Raw genomic sequence first — 18,493 nt, 5'->3', positions numbered from 1 at the left:
TCAAATTGAGCTAAGAACTGAACACAGCATTACAGGGAAGAGCAGACATTTAAACAGCCTGAATTTACATCTTAGTATCTATCTGCACTGAACGATGCTACCGCTCATATGGCTGCTCGTTTTGCTAGGGATGCCAAAATGTTTAAGTTCTACAGAAATTGTGCTGCTTCACACTAAAACTGTTCAAGGGGTGAGGTATCACACAAACAAGCTTTTGTGAAAAATTTGACAAGAAACACACCGCAGAAGTTTTACATTGACGACATACTGGCAACTTGATGAGATGTGCTTCCTTGCATATACCAAAAAGCCTGAAAATGATACACACCTTCCTCTTTTAAAGAATATAATCTGATCATCTCATTGCCTCAAAGTGGGTTCAAAGCAGCTAAGGCGACTATTTATTTTATAAATGCAGGGGTATTTCTGTGATAGAAGGTTGAAGGCTCAGCCGAAAGAGGTCTGGAGTAAGAGTGTACTAAACCGACATGTCAAGTGGAAGAAGGTACAGATCAGAAAGCATCAGAATACTTCATTTACAGCTTTAATATCTTAAGAAGCCACAACACAAACCTCACATCTTAAAATCTCCCTTCAACTGAAAAAAGTGTTTTCCAGACTGTCCAACATTTAAGCATGGGAAGATTTCTGATGAGATGAGATATTTTGGGAGACCAACTGACAGAACTGGGAAAAAAAAAAAGCAAACTCTGCACATGGAAATGCTCTGAAGCACTTCAGGACAAGATGCTCATCTGTTTTTCTCAATTATTTCAGCTGGCCTAATAAAGGCATCATCTCTTCCTATGGAGAGCAAGAATATTCTTGCAGACAAAAAGCTCACCACAGAAAACGAGAGGAGGTCCATAGCAGGGGGCAGAAAACAGCTCTAGAACAACCTGCAAAACTCTAAAAGCCTTCCAATATACCTGCCCATACTGAATCGTTTCCCAACTTCCAGCTAGAGATTCAGAATACAAGGCGCCTCTGCGAGACCTCTATAAAACAGATACCACATCTTCTGTTGACATGGAGTTCTTTTACAACCAGAAGGCATCCTTTACATTCTGTGTGACTACAACCACAAAGTGAAGAAGCTATCAGAAATCAGCAACACACGTTCTAATAAATGTCCACAAAATTACTAACAGGAGTGTTGTTATTGAACCACAATATAAAAAAATCCAGAAGCATCCTCCTTTTTTTTTTTTTGTTCACCATTAATACACATTGAAAATGTTATCAGTCTTGACTTTGAAAGAATCAGACAAATTTTTAAATGGAAAGGTGACACTGGTTCAAAACACGATAATTTAGAAAAAGTTTTGTCTTATTGAAGTCGGGGGGTTGAAAAGTTGTTACTTCAGTAAATTGACAGAAAAATCAGTTTGCTCAACGTCTGAGAGTCTGTTTCTGGAATCAGAATCCTAAAATGTCCTTCAGAGATATTAAGACATTGTTTTCTGTCTATTGTTTGTCAATCTGCAGACTGTATTACAGGCGAAACCAAGCTCAAACCTTGCAGATGAAAAGCATCTCTCCTTTCTCCATCAGCCCACAACTTGAGCTTCACACCTGAATAAACTGTGAAAGATACACTTTTGAGAACGACTCACACGAGAAAACCTCCCAAGTTTAAAAACGAATCATTTCACAATATAAGATGGGGTTTGAAGTATGGGATTAAAAAGAAAAAAAGAAAAAAAAAATTAAAAAACATTTAAAATATAGAAAGGGAGTTAAAATATAGAGAGGAAAAATTAAGGTACCTGGAAGAAAAGCCTTCTAATAGCAGGAATTCATAAAGACTTGCCTAGGCAAGTGGTAAAATCTTTACAACTGAAATATTTTCAAAGAAAAGATTAAACAAACATCTGTCAGGAGTGACGTAGACATGGCTGATCCCCTCCCTGAGGGAAGGTGCTAGATTAGATGACCTCTTGACATCTTTTCCAGGCCTGATTTCTATGTGGTGCTCTAGTAATTGAACTTCCTGAACTATTTACAAAAAGAAGCAGTATTGGAATTAATATTAAAAAATGCTTTAAGGAAAAAAAAGTAAGAGTTCTTTCCCTCTGCCAGCCCTTGCTTAGTTGCCTTGAGAGTAGCTTGTTTAGGAGACTGAGGAAAGCTATCTGCATCACGATCAGGATTCAAAAGTAAAAGACTGAAGACCGATCTCCCCAGTAAAACACAGTGCACAGTGAAAAAATCTGGAGACTTCCAGGGCTACTAGTTAAAGCACAATCATTCAGTTTTTAAATACCTGTGGGCTTGGTGCTGTACCAATTGCAAAATAACGTGGTGCAACGTCATAAAGAAACTAACATATCGACAGAACTTTGCGAGATTTTTGCTTGCTCTTCCCCCGCTGGATGCCAAACTCCAGGGAGCACGTAGTGTTTTCAGGATCTGTGAGCACAACAAATGCTTCGAGAATTACTTAAATTTGAGATTTTGCTTATAAGAAAATTCAGTTTTATAGCATGAAAATCTTCCAAGAAACAGAATTCCCTCCTCCACACAAGACTAAGAATCTAACCATGCCAGGCCTAAACTCGCTATTGGTTTAAGAAAGACTCTAGAGAACATACCGGAATGCAGGAAGAAAAATACGTTCATCAACTATTAAGTTAATTTTAGGAGAACAAGGAGAGGGAATCTTTAGAAAGTTTCTTCATAGAAAGCGAGGACTACACTTCCACTTTCGCAATGACTGTGTTTTGTGTTTTCTTCTTCAACACAACCACAAACCTTGAGCATCAGTTTCCACACTGCGCAGTCTGGGATACACGCATGTAACCTAGCGTTTTATAGTGTTCTATCACTTAACTTACTGGCATTGATAACACACTCTGAGCTTTCTGAAAAGTTTTTACTGGAAGAATTTGGCAGAAATACTTGTGTACCATATGCCACTCAATTCTGAGTTGAAGTACAATTTTACCATCACTTCAATAACTTTTGTCAAAGCTGAAAAAATCAGAGCACATGAAACAGAAGAGAGTTAGTCACAACCGCATACTTCTCCAGTCAAAAGAATATTGCTTTACCCACAGATTCTTCAGTATTATGCAGTTAGGCTTTTATTTATTTTTCTCTAAAAAGTTTGTGCCATAAGAATCACATTTCTGTTCATTTTTATTTAAATTCCAGATTCAGAGAAAGATTGGACAGAATATTGTATTTCGTCGTTACCTGGTTATTAAAGTCAGTCTCTGACAAGATCTGATAAAACAAAAAGTTACTAAATAAAACTGTCTAAAAAGTTTACTGATAAAATTCATTAAAATAATTCATTCTATGACCTGAAACACTGTTTTAATGATGTACCCACCAAAATACAGAAAAAAAGCAGCCTGACTGAACACTGAACCATAATTGTACATACCCACATCTTTGACTTTCTGCGGCATTAATAATAGAGCAGTATTAGTTTTGAAATATCGGAAGTGAATGGCTCATTAATTCTTCACCTTAAGCTTAATAGAAGTTTGACAAACAGTTTCATGCTGAGAATAGACACTCCAACCAGGAATTCACAGCACAGGATGAGGGAAAATTAGAGCATAAAAGACAGAACAAAGTGCGTTTGGTCAAATAAGATGCTTCTGTCGTTCAATTGCCCAAAGTGAACAGTTAGTTCACTGCATTTCTGTGAAAGAGGTATTCTGCCATTGACACGTTCCCAGCATTTCCTCTGCACTGCCCTTTGTCAACACTCAATCTTGTATTAACCATCAGAAAAACAAAGACGTATAAACTGACACATCATAGACGTTTGTATTATTTGCGCTTTGAACTTGTATACAGCTTCCCCCCCAACTTTGCTGATACGTTCAACAGCTGGTAGGCTTCCTCTGGTTCTCATGAAGCTAACCACAATGATTCCTTTATACGTCCCTGCAAAATCAGTTTATCTGTGGTTTTCCTGACTTACGTCTAACCACATGCCCAGACTGAAAGGGACCTACTACAGGGAGACTCCACCAGCTGATTGGTGGCTCTGGGTACTAAAACCACATCACTACTATTAATCATAATAATTCTGCTATGCAGCAGCTATTTCATTACATCTTCAGCTACAGCTGCTTCCAATACTGTCCATGAGCAGCATTTTTAAGACAGACATGACTCTTCGACTCAAAAAGCAGCCATCAATTAAGCCTTCACCGTTAGTACTGCTAGACAAGACTTGCACTGCCACGTTGGTGCATTATACCGCAAGATTTGAGGGTTTTTTTTGTTGCTGCGGGTTTTGCACGTTGCTCTTTCAATGAATAGTTCCATAAAGTAACACCTTTTCCCAAGACAAATCTTACTGACTTCCTACAATACTTTTCAATGGCACTATTAGTATGAGTATCGTCAGACTCATATGAAATTGCAGGAGTTGGTTCAAGCAGATTCTTAGAATACACATCCCCTCTAACCCGTGACATAAAATGCTCCCAACTGCTACACCTCACAAAGTCACTGACATATTTTTTTCCTTCCTAAATTTTCTCTTTGAACACGGGAAGAAAAATAAACTGCTACTGACGGTCACTTCTTGCTGTAAATGGATACAGTGAGATTGCTGATGCGGAAAAACTGGTGCTGTTCTCTAAGCACTTATGAACAGGAAACTCTGGGAGAGCCCCACATCTGCTCAGTGTTTGGACTTTCAAAGTCAGATACGTGTTTTCTGCATACGATGTCATCCATCTCTCTAAAGCAAAGAAAATGGTGCTGATCACCCTATGGTCCTTAAAATGGAGGTCAGAATGGATTTCTGGGATTAATGGGAAGAAGAACATCACAGCTTTAGACTTAGTATCTTGAAAGTATAAGGTAAAAATATCAGCAAGGATAAGAAAAAGAACTGGTATAGAAAAATATAGTTAGTCCAGAGAAGAGCAGAACCTGGAGCAGATGCTTATGGAGTTGAAGTGGTAACAAGCAGTTTCCTGCTATGTCTTCATTCAGTTCTCTATGAATTATCCAGTAGAATTACAGTGTGGAACATATGTCACTTTTGAAGTACATTGCTTCACTAGCCACTGGTAGTAATACGAAGGAAAAGAAAGACATTTGCTTCTCTTCTGTAAAAAAATAACTTTGAAATTCTGCAACGAGGGATTTTAACAGCAGCCCCAAGTCAGGGCTTTCAAAGCAGCTTTACAGGCAACGAAGCATGAGATGATGAACTGTTCTGCCGATGACAACAGCATTGTGGCAGCTTGCATTTCAGCAGGCATGATTCACAAATGACAAGGGATGCTTAGAACTATGTACTGATTTGAGATATGGCTAAGAAAGGCGGCTGTGCCTATAAAAGGTTTACGCACACTTATAGAAAACATAGAACTTAAAAGGCAGTGAGGATCACCTAGAAGGAAAATAAGTTACTGGGAATACTTGGAAAGTATGTGAAAGACATTTTCAACTTTTTCTTTGCATTGGTGATGGATAAAGAGACTTCTTTAAAAACACTTTTAAAAAAATTCCACATACTCCTGACATCAAGAGTTAACAAAAAGAGTTTAGAATAAAAACAAAGATATCCCACCATCTGTGATAAACTCCCAAGAGTTAACAAGACCATATATTCATCAATGTATACATAAAAATACATAACACTATAGAGATATTGTTTTGCTTTACAAAGTGCATTCACAGTATTCTGTTTACATCACATTTTGGCAACGGAGTGGATGAAATCTGAGTATATATTACCCAGGACTGTCTCTTTCAACAGGTTTCTGTTGGCCTTAAAAATAAAACCAGAAATTCTATAGTTGATATAAGAAGAAAATATACCTCTAGAACCTGTTGTCATCTCTCCCCCCTCAATGAAATGTGCTTAACCATTATGAAAGAGAAAAAAGTGTCACTCCCCTGTCTTAGCGCAAATCACTCTTGTCTTAATGCCTACTTAATGTACTTTAAAAATACCGTCAGTCTTGCTTCTTTTTAAGATAAATACAATAAAAAGCAACACATTTACTTTGTAAAAGCAAAACTGCTTTGACACACTGATGCAAAAACATCTCATTAATCCCCCGTTCCCTTCTAAAAATATTTAATAAAATGGCAAGAATAAAAGAAAAAAGCAAACCAAAAACCTCCTCACAATACTCTCACCTTTTTGAATCCCCCTTTCCACAGAGCTTGTTACAGTGGCTAATAATTAAAACGACACAGAAGTCGCCAAAACAGGGCAAAATTACATAACACTTCTACACCAATTGACATAGAAGTAATTTTTTTCCTTTTTACATATCCTACAATAGTGTAACCTCTACGGAAAAGAAAGAGCAATTCTGCCACATATTACAAATAGCTAAAACATTCTTATGTCCTCGTAACAATGGAATGTAACCGGGGAGAAAGGACAAGGTAATTCTCAGTTCTTCCTGTGTTAGCAGGTGCTTGTCTCACTACGGAACTGAAAGTCAGTCTCCACTGACAGCAGCCTGGGCCATGGGACGTACAAGCTACTGTCCAGCCTTTTGACAGTGATGGTAGATGTTCAAAAGGGTTGAAAGAAGTTGTATGGGTTGTAAGACAAAAAATAAACAGCCGTCAATACTTGAAAAATAAACTTATTTTAAAAAACCCCCAAAATCATAAATTTCAGTTTCTGCACAATTTGTTCTTTGCATGCACGCTGAATTCAAACCAGCACCTTCAAAACTTTGGTATTTAATTTTGGATCCTATTTGAGGTATTCCTGATGCCAAACCATCTGCTCAGCATCTTCTGTCTTCATTACATTTAAGAACATAGGTGCTTCACAACGTAAGAGTGTGTGTGTGTGGGAATAATCAGGGCTAAAAACAATGGAAACACTCGAAAACATTAGCTACGTAACAAATCGACTACAAGTGCTGCAACCATGTTATCTGAGTCTTATATTGGATAGTAAGTATCATTAAGGACTGCAAAAATAAATACTGCAATTCTTTCTTAAACTTTAAGTCTTTGCACCAAATTAGAGATTCAAACATAATGTGATAAAATAATTCTATGACAAATTTATTGTTAACTGATATTTTGTATTTTCCTAAAATATGTAGAGGTATTAATCAAATGGAATTCAGTAAAACTGCTTGAAGTGATTGCTCTGATGTTCAGAATTACTGCATAATCCAAAATCTTAAATACCAGACATATACTTGGACTTTTTTTTTTTTTTTATCTTTTTCTGAGATAAAAACTACTTCATGAATCCTATGGAAGTCTATGTTTGAAATGTACCTATTTGCTGCTCCCAGAAAACATATTTCCCAAACTATTAACTCTACAGTGTTCTTGAACCGGGAAGTGTGTATGTACGTGCGTGGGCATGAGGGAACCCAAATCAAACTGATGCACTACGCTTGACAGAGGAGGCTTTATAAAACTGAAATACTATAGAACATTTTGAATTCAAGTGCCAAACACATTATGGAATTTGTTATCAGTTTCATTGAAAAAATATACATTGGTCTGTGTCTGAGCGCTACTTGGTTCCACCCCATCTGCCTATATACCCTGGGTCAAGTACAGCCCTGGCTCAAGTTTACTGCCCCGACCGTGGCTGTGCTATGGATGAATTTGGCCTGTTCTGTTGGAATGGTCACAAAAAATGCCATTGGATCCCACATTCTGCTTCTTCAAGTTTGGATTTAAATATTAAATTGTTTTTGAAAACAAGAATTTTGAAAACATCAAATTATGTAAGAGTAAGGTACTATGTAAGTGATTCGAAACCTATTCCATATTTTGTATTTTCTAATATAGTTCATAGATACACATTTATTCTTGAACATAAGCACTTTACATCTGCTTCCATAATGCTTTTTACCTCGAAGGTAAGTAAATGACTTTCTTTTAAAAAAAGAAAGTTACAATACTCAGATTTTAGAACTCTTTTTTCCCACCTGCAGTGCCATATTCCAGTCAGACTTACGTCGTTTCTGATACTGGTTTCCTTCTCCTGTCTGGTAGCAGCCCACAGTGAGACAAACAGCAATGATGATAATGCAGCAGCTCTCCTGTTCTGAGTGGGCAAGCAGCTTTTCTCCAGCTGATGGCTAGTTATAATAATTGGCTGCTTATTATCTCTCCCGTGATCTTTGAAGAAGATGAGAATAGGGAATAACTAGTATCGGTCAGTTTACTTTTTGTTTGCACAACAGAACCAAAGACTTCTCTCCCTCCTGCAAAGAGGACCCAGGTACCCACCGAGCACGAGCGTCCTGCTCCACAGTGGGACCATTAAATCACACTAACAGATACGGCACAAAGCACCTCCTGTATGAATTATGTTTCCTGTTAACCACTTCAAGAAATAAGCAACTTTGGGCACATTCAAGAGTTAATGGGTTGGTGTTATAGTTTGTTCCCTCAAGAAACAAACCTTGTTTTTCTACACTGGTGATAGCCACTACAGACAAAACAAACGAAAATGAGACACGGATACAGATTTCCTTCCCTTCAGTGATGATCAGGACTACAAATAGCAAAATAACTGTCTTGCTTTAGGTGAAATATGTTTGCAGCAGCCAGAATATACATCAGGTTACATATGCCATCGTTGTTCTGGTTATGAACAAGCATGGAGTCCTGTTTACCCACAATAATGAGATTTATTGTTATTAAAAATAATAAAAGCCCCATAACACTCTACAAGGAATGGAATGGAAATAGAAAATCTCTAAGAAAACACTGAAAGTGACAGGTTTAGGACACCAATTATTTTGTTTATAGCACGTAGCGAACACTGCAATGACTCAGAATCACGTGCTGTCTGTATATATTTGGTGGACAACATGAAATAAAATTGCATATGTTATGTGTGGTATGCTATGCTTTTCTTATAATAATATATATCTCTGATTTATTCTTCCATATTTGTTTGAAACCATGGAAAGTCACATTGTGGCTTCAGTTTGATGACATACGGGGTCATCCAAGGGTCTGAAGTCTCCCCCTTCTCCCAGAGCTTGTTACTTACTCCTCTCCCGACCCCGCAGTGCCATTACTTGTGCCAGCACAATTGTTTCCGTGGCCACACTATGAATCAGAGCAGCAAACTTTCTTGAAGTTCTTTAAAGCTACATCAGTTCCCCAACCCATGTCATGGCAGTGCTCTTAACAGATAAATCAGCAGAGCGGGAGGTGACCTGGGACAAGGAGGCTGATGGGGTGGCAGGAATTCCTCCAATTTCTCCCAAAGCCTTGTACTGTCAAACCACCATTACAGAGCATACTCTTGTCCGCTAGGACACAAAGTCACTGTTCCCTGGCACAGAATGACACTTAAATATGCACATCAATTCAAAAGCTACTTACAGCTTTACAAAAAAAATAAAAAAATCTTCATAGTTTCCATTTTCTCTAGGGGTCTCATTTTTAAAACAAAATGTTCATATTTTGATTTGTAAGGGAGCTTCATCTCACCTTAAATTTGAAAAATCAGAGCCTGATAATACAATCCTCACACAGGAAAAAAAAAGTTACTGTTTTAGAGTCTGGTTTATGTAAGAACTAACTGGTAAATTTATCATAATCATTCAATAGTTGAGTAATGACTGATCAGAAATGAAGTGTTAATCACAGGTCGGACCCTAATGGACAAATGCCTGCATACAACTAGATAACCAGAGTCAAAAGCACCCAGAATCCCCTTGTCAGCTCAAGGACTATTTTAAATACTGAATCACAGCACATACATTGAATCAGCTTTCTGCAGAGACTTTTGGTTCTTTCCTGCAAGGGTTGTAGCAAACCAACAGCATGTCCCCTGTCGGCTCATATGTAAAAAATGCTGCTTTACATGTGCTCTGTTGACTCAGACCTCAGTAACGATTACTGTTCAGCTGACATTATGGAACATTCCTGGACTGGTGTATGAGGTATTTACTTTTATTCTGTATGAATACTCTGATTTAAAGTAACAATTCTATGCATGTTGCATTCCGGTATTAGGGTACAGAACTGGTTATTTTTTTTTCTCCTTTTTGTCTCTATACTAGGTTAATGAATGTCAAATCCTGGACTGCTTTCTCTTCTCATTCTGCGCAGCTCTGTAGCTCCCCCTTGCCACATTTGTTTTCTCATCAGCAAAATATTTCTGAAGTTCTTCGTTCGTAACTGTAGATAATAGCATTTCACTCACAAAAAAAAACCCACCCAAAACAAACAACAAAACACTCCCTTGCTTTCTCTTTTGACTGCCATCTGTTAAGCTTCTCCTCAGAGAAATTAGCAAGTTTCCATATTGGATCTCTGAACTGCAAATATGCCATCATCTGCAAAATTTATGAAAATAATCCCCATTGGAAAAGATAATAGTCTCATATAAAATTACCAGAGAAGACTGAAACATAAACAGGGGGCATTGTCCAGATATTATATGAAGGCTGCTCATGGCCCCTGGACAAACAGACCAGACTGGGCAATGTCAGAACTACAGAACAGTTGAGTTTGGAAGGGATCTGTGGAGATCGGTGAAGGACAAGTCACATGCTCAAAGCAGAGTCAACTAGAGCAGGATGCCCAGGACACTGTTCAGTTAGGTTTTGAGCATCTCCGAGCACATGCCAAAATCTTTCTGGGCAACCTCTCCCAGTGCTTGACCACCCACACCATAAAATAGCTTTTCTTAGGCCTAAGGGGAATTTCCTGTATTGCAGTTTGTGCCTGTTGCCCCTCCTCCATTCCCTGAATACCGCTGGAGAAGAAACTGGCTCCACCTTCTTCCGCACTCACACCAAGTATTTACACACATTGATAAGATCCCCACCAGCCTTCTCTGCTCAAGAATAAACAATCCCACATCTCTTAGCCTCTCCTCATACGTCAGATACTCCAATCGCTCAGTCATCTTCACGGCCCTTTCACTGCACTTGCTCCACGATGTCCACGTCGCTCCTGTCTGGGGGAGCCCCGAACCCGACCCAGCACTCCTGCTACCATTTCACCAGTGCTCAGTGGAGGGACATCACCTCCCTTTGCCCACTGACAACACTATTCCTAACGCAGCCCAGGATGCTGCTGGCCACCTTTGCTGCCGGGGCACATGCTGGCTAATGCTTGACTTGTCTACCAGAACCTGCAGGTTCTTTTCTGTCTAGCTGCATTCCCGCTAGTCATCAGTTCTTCTCAAGATCCTTAATTTATCCTGTTTATAGTACAGAGTGGAGAAAGGGATAAACTCTGGAAATCCTAGAATTCTGAATGTACGGAAATCCTTGTAACACATATCGGTTCATTTCTTGGATTACAGAACAGAGACAAATAAACTGTAATCTATTTGCAGCGCTCCTCAGAGATGTAAACACTGGTATTTAATTTACTTAATAACCTGCTTATGTATTTGCAATGTTTATTATGTTCATACTGACTACTGTAACTGCTGTATTCAGCTTCAGAAGGCTATTACAAACACCCATGAGAACCGCATTTTATTTTGCGCACAAGAGCACATTATATGAGAATATTCATTCAAAACTCCGAATGGAGTCCTTGGCCCAAAAGGATTCCTGAAGCACCTCTCCTAAGAAGCTTTGCACCCTCACTGAGGTAACGGGCACAACTGAATTCGCGTGACCTGAGATGAGCATGCCAAATAAATCATTTTGGTGAAATAACAGAGTTGAGGAGCTAGTTAATGTTTAGGCTAAACCCCCTGAAATTCAAGGGCAATTTAAGTCCGGAAGATCAGAAGCAAAGAAAATTTTAAACAAAAAAGAAAATGAGGCAATACTTTAAAAAATAATTTCTTGTTAAAGAAGGGTAGACTAGCAGCATCACTTCAGAATATTATATTTAAGGCCATGTCTTAAATTCTAAGTCAGTGATAAACATAATCTGCTACACATATTTTTGAAAAATGCTATTTAGGATTACTTTTCGAAGTAAATACTTAAGAACAACAGCTCCACAAATATAATGGAGATTATTGCCAAATATAGCTATTAAAATTCTGCAGAAAGTAAGAATAATATAATCTCTATTATTACAGAAAACTGATTTAAATGGGAAGTTTCCCTTTCAATCATCCAATGTTTTGAAATTTATTTCAAATGCCAGGGATAATTTGATGTTTGCCTTCTCTGACTACAGTAACTCCTTATTGATGAATATTACATTTCTCTGTAAAATACATTTCCTGCTCAATTCAAAGCAGCCTTCGCAGGTAAAAACCAATGTGTACCCAAATCTCCCATACCACGCTACTTCCAGTTACAGCTCATATTTCCACAGCTGTAAATTACTGCATTATATCTTTGCTCTGTAGAAAAAAAAGGTTTTTGTTTGTTTTGAAATAAACTGTTTTTTCCTCCCAAAGTTATTATGCAGTCACTACTTTCTTATTGTTTGGTTTTTTGGTGTTTGTTTGTTTGTTTCCAAATATTTTTGTCTAGTTTATATTCACATATAAACTAATGTATTCACTAGCAGTAACCTTTTACAGTGAAGTTTTGTGATCTCAGGTTCCTAAAAAGACAATGTTCTGAAAAAGACAAAACACTATAACAGAATAAAACAACTTGAAAAGACAAAAGGAAAACATAGTGTTAGAACAATGAAAAATAAATGCGAAAAACAGTAGAAACCTTACAAAACAAAACAACTTCTAAAAATCCTTTATAGTTAAAAATATTTTCTATTCGATATTGGATATTTTAAAATTAAATATTTTAACAGCTTTGATGCAAAATAAAACTACTAAATTGGTGAACCCGCAAGTTATCAGTCTCAGTTGCTTTGATTTTGAAAGGCATCAGTGTAACTGTAGTATCCTAAAGCAGCTTTTAGTGGTCCATTTTCCTCTCAGAATCTCAGTGTACAATTATATTATCCCTTTACTCCTGCCTTCTAAGGAATCAGTATGACATACCATAGGAGTCATAGAGTGGACAAGGCACATCAATGTCTCCGCGCCCAAAAGCTGATATTGAAAAATTTAAGTTAGCAGATACATTTGTTCACCTGATTAAATATAACAATGAAACACCCATGATCGTAGAATCACAGAATGGTTTAGGTTTCCAGGGACCTTAAAGACCATTTAGTTCCAACCTAGACACCTCCCACTAGATCCGGTTGCTCGAAGCCTCATCCAGCCTGGCCCTGAACACCTCCGGGGATGGGGTCTCAGCAACTTACCTGGGCAACCTGTTCCAGTGCCTCACCACCCTCATAGCGAAAAATGTCTTCCTGAGATCTAATTATCTTTTCTTTATAAAGGATTTCAAAACTCTTTTTAATTTAGCTTTCATTGTGTTCTAAAATTTTCTGCCTACACTTGCGGTATTTTGTTGAAACACTGCTTTCCAGAAGCGAAATATAAGCAGAGTAGTTCCATGTATTTTTCCCATTCTCCTAGGCAGGCTTAAAGTATTGTTTGTAATTAACGTATACATGTTATCCTTATTAATTTGCAGCCTCTTCCCCTTCTAAAAGAAATAAAAAGGCAAGACTCTCTACAGCCCCCTCAAAGAACATACTCTTCCTGGGTCATTTCTTACTGCAAGATTAGAAGGACACTGCAGCATTGAACTGTGCTTTGTTCCGTTCTAGAGTGTTAATGTGCAGAGCTCGCTCGGGTCATAGGCAAATCAGGAAATCCATTCTTTTTTTTTTTTGTCTGTTTTTTACAGCAAAGAACATAGGTTAGAAGAATCCCAAAAGAGCAGTGGAGGAGAAGAAATCAATGCATATCTAGTTTCATTTTGACTGTTACCCTGAAGTTTAATGGAATTTTAAATGATACCTAGAACCATATAGAACATATACAGACTGACAGAAATGCCTACACAAATTCTGTTATTCATAGAAGCTGCACATCAACTAAACCACTGAACACAAGGCAATTATCTTTTTTTTTTTTGTTAGAAAAAGAGTGGTACTGGAAGAGAGAAGATAAAGATTCACCACTACTCTCCTGAAAGTACTTGCAAAGAGCTTGCCGTAAGTAAATTATTTTCACAAGCTGAAATTGCAATGGACAAGACTGTCCTTTTCTTTAAAAACCTGCAGGTCCATGGAAGAAACATCATTCAAACTATCTGCAAAAACTCTACCAAGAAGAGGAGCCATTTGTGCTACAGGTCAGCATCAAGCACAACATTCCTTATTTCATTTTTTCATCGATGTTACAGATATATGCAATGGTGGTATCTTGAAAACTTCATAAATGTAGGCGGTGCTAATAAGCATTCTCCCTTTCAATGGCTTACTATTAAAATTTATTCTCCTGTGATATCCCCAGTGATATCCCTGTCTCTGAAGATAGGACCTGACAGTTTCAAACATCCACAGCATCCGCATCTATCAACAAGACTCTTAAAATGTCTGAAGTTGGATATGCAGAAACACGCATGAATTCTGAAAGTAACTGAGACTCAGAAACCAAGTGTGTTTCTGAGTCTCATACAGGCTTCTAGCTCAATAACTAAGACAGTGTGATGGCACAGCTACCTAACCAGACTTTACTATGGCCTACAAATACATGTCCGTGTGCACACACCCACAAATCCCATGTCATCTGAACTAGAGAACCCTCCAGCTGCCATTGACAGCAACTGCTCCAGAACTAGAAGCACACAGTCATGTTACTGGAGAGCATAATGTGGGCAAGTAAATCTTCCTTGTAAGCAGAGTTAACAAGCTCCGGCATGCTGTTGTATTAACACATGCCTCACCCAGGATTTTTTCAATGGCAAATACACAGCGTTACTCTCCTACGTCACTTCATCATTATTGTAAAGTTCATTCAACACTTATTTCAAAATATGTTTGGTAAACTAATCTTTAAAGTTGCCTCTGTTCTGGTTCCACTACCTTACCGTCCCAATACAGTTCAATGGCTTTTGTGCCTGAAGTTGCACAAAGCTATCACCACAACTTTCCAGTAGATAACAGATGCTCTTGACTCCATCATATTGATAAGCAAAACCACAAATATACAGAAATATGGTTCATTGAAAGAAACAAAGAAATACAAGTAAAAAGAACACACCGACTATTATAACAACATGGGCTAAAGCAGTTATTTTCATAAAAGAAATCATAGAATGGTGTAGGTCAGAAGGGACCTTAAAGATCATCCAATCCCACCCCCCTGCCCTGGGCAGGGACACCTCCCACCAGCCCAGGTTGCTCCAAGCCCCGTCCAACCTGGCCTTGAACCCCTCCAGGGATGGGGCAGCCACAGCTTCTCTGGGCAGCCTGGGCCAGGGGCTCACCCTCACAGTGAAAAATTTCTTCCTGATACATGTCACGAGTAATCTATTTACTTTTATGTTATTTCACCTCCATTTCAGTACTGATAGAAACACATAGATGCCACATTTGTAAATTCCATTTGCACTGTTCCATTAAAATGACCCTTGAAGTATTACGTCATTGCCTCTACAGAATGTAACATCATTCTTCATTGTCACAGGTACTATATTTCATGCAAGTGTGCAAACTAGCATTTTAATAAACTGTTTCCTGCCGATAGTGTTGTAAGAAAGTTGCAATTTGTCCTCAAGTATATGTTTTCTGCTCAGAAAAAATATTTATAGCCGCTCAAAGATCAAATATTATTTTCCCATGCACTCGCTGCAGACAACGTTTCATTCTCAAACGTGATATGCTGTGTGAGAGCACTCAAGTCAGTGAGACAGAAGTGACTGAACAGCTTAGTTGTCCATCCCTGTTCATTGTAAGGCCAAAATTCAAGTGACTCCTTAACATGATTTCGGGTTACCATTTCATAACTTCATTTTACTGCCTGCAGTTCAACTGCAGTAAACAAGTCTAATATTTAAGTAATAATAGAGCAGAGGGCAAAAATACTGCTTTCATCTGTAGACAGAGCTGATCTTTTTTATTGTGCTTTTATTTCACGTGTGGCTTTTGCACAAACATCAATACAACAATTATGTGGAAAAGACATTAAATGCTGTGAAACAAGCAAAAATTTACTACACAAAAAAGCACAAACTATTACTTTTGTTATAACACCATTTTAACTAAAATTAAATTTTATTCAATTTTGGTTTAATCTGGTTAAGCAATTCTAAGTCCTGTTAACTTCTAACAATGAACTGAAAATGTAGCTCAAGACTAAGCATGGAGAGGGCATTTAGAAGATGTTCCATTACGTTCTTGACAGTCACAGACAACTCAGTCACCAGTGCTGAGTACGTAGTCACAAAGCTACGTGCAGAGAAGATGCTAAATACATTTTTATTAAATAGATGTATATATAAACAAAAGACTGTGCATTCTGCTTGCACCGATTTGACAGAAAATACAAAAATTAAGGAAATAAGTCCCTTTTTAAAAGTGTGGCCCCTTACTTGGTTCAGTTCTCACAAAAATCCAATCTTACTTACGTGTGACAGTGAGAAAGTGGCACTGACTCTTCAGAAGTGTTAAAGGGCTCAGAGGAAACACAGAAAAAGGAAACCTGAGACATCTATCACCCAAATTATTTACTATATTAATATGAATTTACTACAGGCTATTATTTATCTTCCTTACAGAATTCTCTTGTACATATAATTAGATAGCACAGGACCTGTATTGATGAAACTTCAAGTATCTATAAACCTATATAACTTAATCACAAAATTAGATTTTGAGTTACGTATGCAAACTTGTTTGAATAACTTTCCCCTCAGAGCTTATTGAGCAGAATAAGGGATTGCCTTAGATTAACTGGGCTAATTATACTTCCTTTAATATCTGTTCAATAATTTTCTGTCTCCTACAGTAAGTAAGTAAATGTTTCAAATTTTGTTTGTTAACCTCTAGCTTAAGTCACCAAGAAAAAAATCTATTTAAATCTAATGCAAAATGGTGTATTATTCTACCACTGCATGGAAGTGTGCTCATTAGTGTTGGTTCCCTATATTCTGACTACTGAATTTTAAAATGAAACAATTTTCTCCTATTCCTAGAAAGCCTTAGTCAACACAACGCAAACCTCTATGAACAACCACAAATATGACCTCAATTACTACTGTGTTTCTCAAATGGCAAGAGGAACCTAAACTACAACTACAGTATGGATCAGTTATTGTGACATTTGCCTTCAAACTGCTCTGGAAATTCTTTAAAAATAGAGACTTTTTTTTTTTTTTAATTAAAGATAATACACAATATTACATTAAAGAGTTAAGTCACACTTTGTCTTTGAGAAAAGTAAAAATGTTTCTTCTGGCACAAGTAGTTGACATTAAGCAAGTTCTGAGAAGTTTCTTGTCAAACCACAGGCTGATAAAATGACTCCAATTACCTAAACTCATCATCACTGATAACTCAGTATACAAAACATAACTTTAGTCAAACTCTAAAGCAATACAACTACAAAAAATTTCTGACAGCTGCCAACAATGATCTACGTGTGCTAAGAGTAAAGCTACACCAACTTGCGCTGGCACACCACTCATTTACTTGACCTCCCCATAATTACGACAGTGACTTAAAGAACATAAGGTTAAAGTGAGAAAAGAAAAAAAAAAATCTAACTGTAAACCTCTCAATTCTCCTGAAAATTTGCAAGAGCCTGTACTCATTAAAGCAATCTTGCAAATCCCCAATTCAACAAAACCCCAACATATACCTATTTACTGCTCTGCTCAGATTCATTAGTGTAACTGATACTATTAAAAACTGCAAAGGATTCAGGGGTTCAACATTTATTTCATTGTTCATTACTTACTATTGCTAATTATACACTATTATTACTGTCAAGAACTTTGAGATCTTCCAAAGGAAAACAGAACAAAATGTTAACAAACTGTATTAAAAAATCCTGTGCATCTAAGTGTTTACACACAGTAAGATATTTTTCGCCACTAGGGTTCTGAAAATCTTTTGCAATTTTAAATAGACATATCCAGAACAAGACAGAAATTCTAGTACCCGTCAATCCAACACTTCTAGCTTCTAAAGTGAAACAGCACATTCTAACTTCCAAAGTAACCAAACTAATACAAGGCACACAGTAACTTCAATGGTCATTGAACTACATGATATGCATTAAACCATACACCGAGCGTGATCAAATGAGAACAGAAAGGCTGATGCCAATATAATTTAAAATGCAGGGGAAACCAGACTGGCCAAGGATTACTTCTCTGGAAAGCGGTCAAGAAGGTGATTTACATAGACTAGACAACTAATGGTCAAATATATGCATATTAACATCAAATCTTAATCTCAAATCACAGCGTGGGAATTTGTAGTACCTGACAAGTGGAATGTCCCTGGCAAAAAATAAACAAATGAAAAAAAGTGAACTCTTACACATTCTACAGCAATATTAACCTTGTTCTTGAAAAAAAAAAAAAAAGAAAGGGGGGGGGGGACGACCCCAAAGGCAAAAAAAGCTCCCAACACCAAAAATCACCCCTAGAAATCCATTAGGTAAATTAGTTATCTGCAGGATGATCCATAACAAGGCCAGGACAATGTATTTAATCACAATGACTATTTTAAGTAACTGGTACTTTAAAAA

General features: G+C 37.5%; 1 protein-coding gene across 4 annotated transcripts in view; it reads right to left on the bottom strand.

The window, feature by feature from the left end:
* NAALADL2 (N-acetylated alpha-linked acidic dipeptidase like 2) overlaps positions 1–18,493 on the bottom strand; it is a 477,589-nt gene that overhangs the window by 126,596 nt on the left and 332,500 nt on the right. The window lies entirely within an intron of this gene.

Source organism: Chroicocephalus ridibundus, chromosome 6, assembly GCF_963924245.1.
Source record: "Chroicocephalus ridibundus chromosome 6, bChrRid1.1, whole genome shotgun sequence".
Lineage (NCBI taxonomy): Eukaryota > Metazoa > Chordata > Aves > Charadriiformes > Laridae > Chroicocephalus > Chroicocephalus ridibundus.
This window is presented reverse-complemented; position numbering and strand designations above follow the sequence as displayed.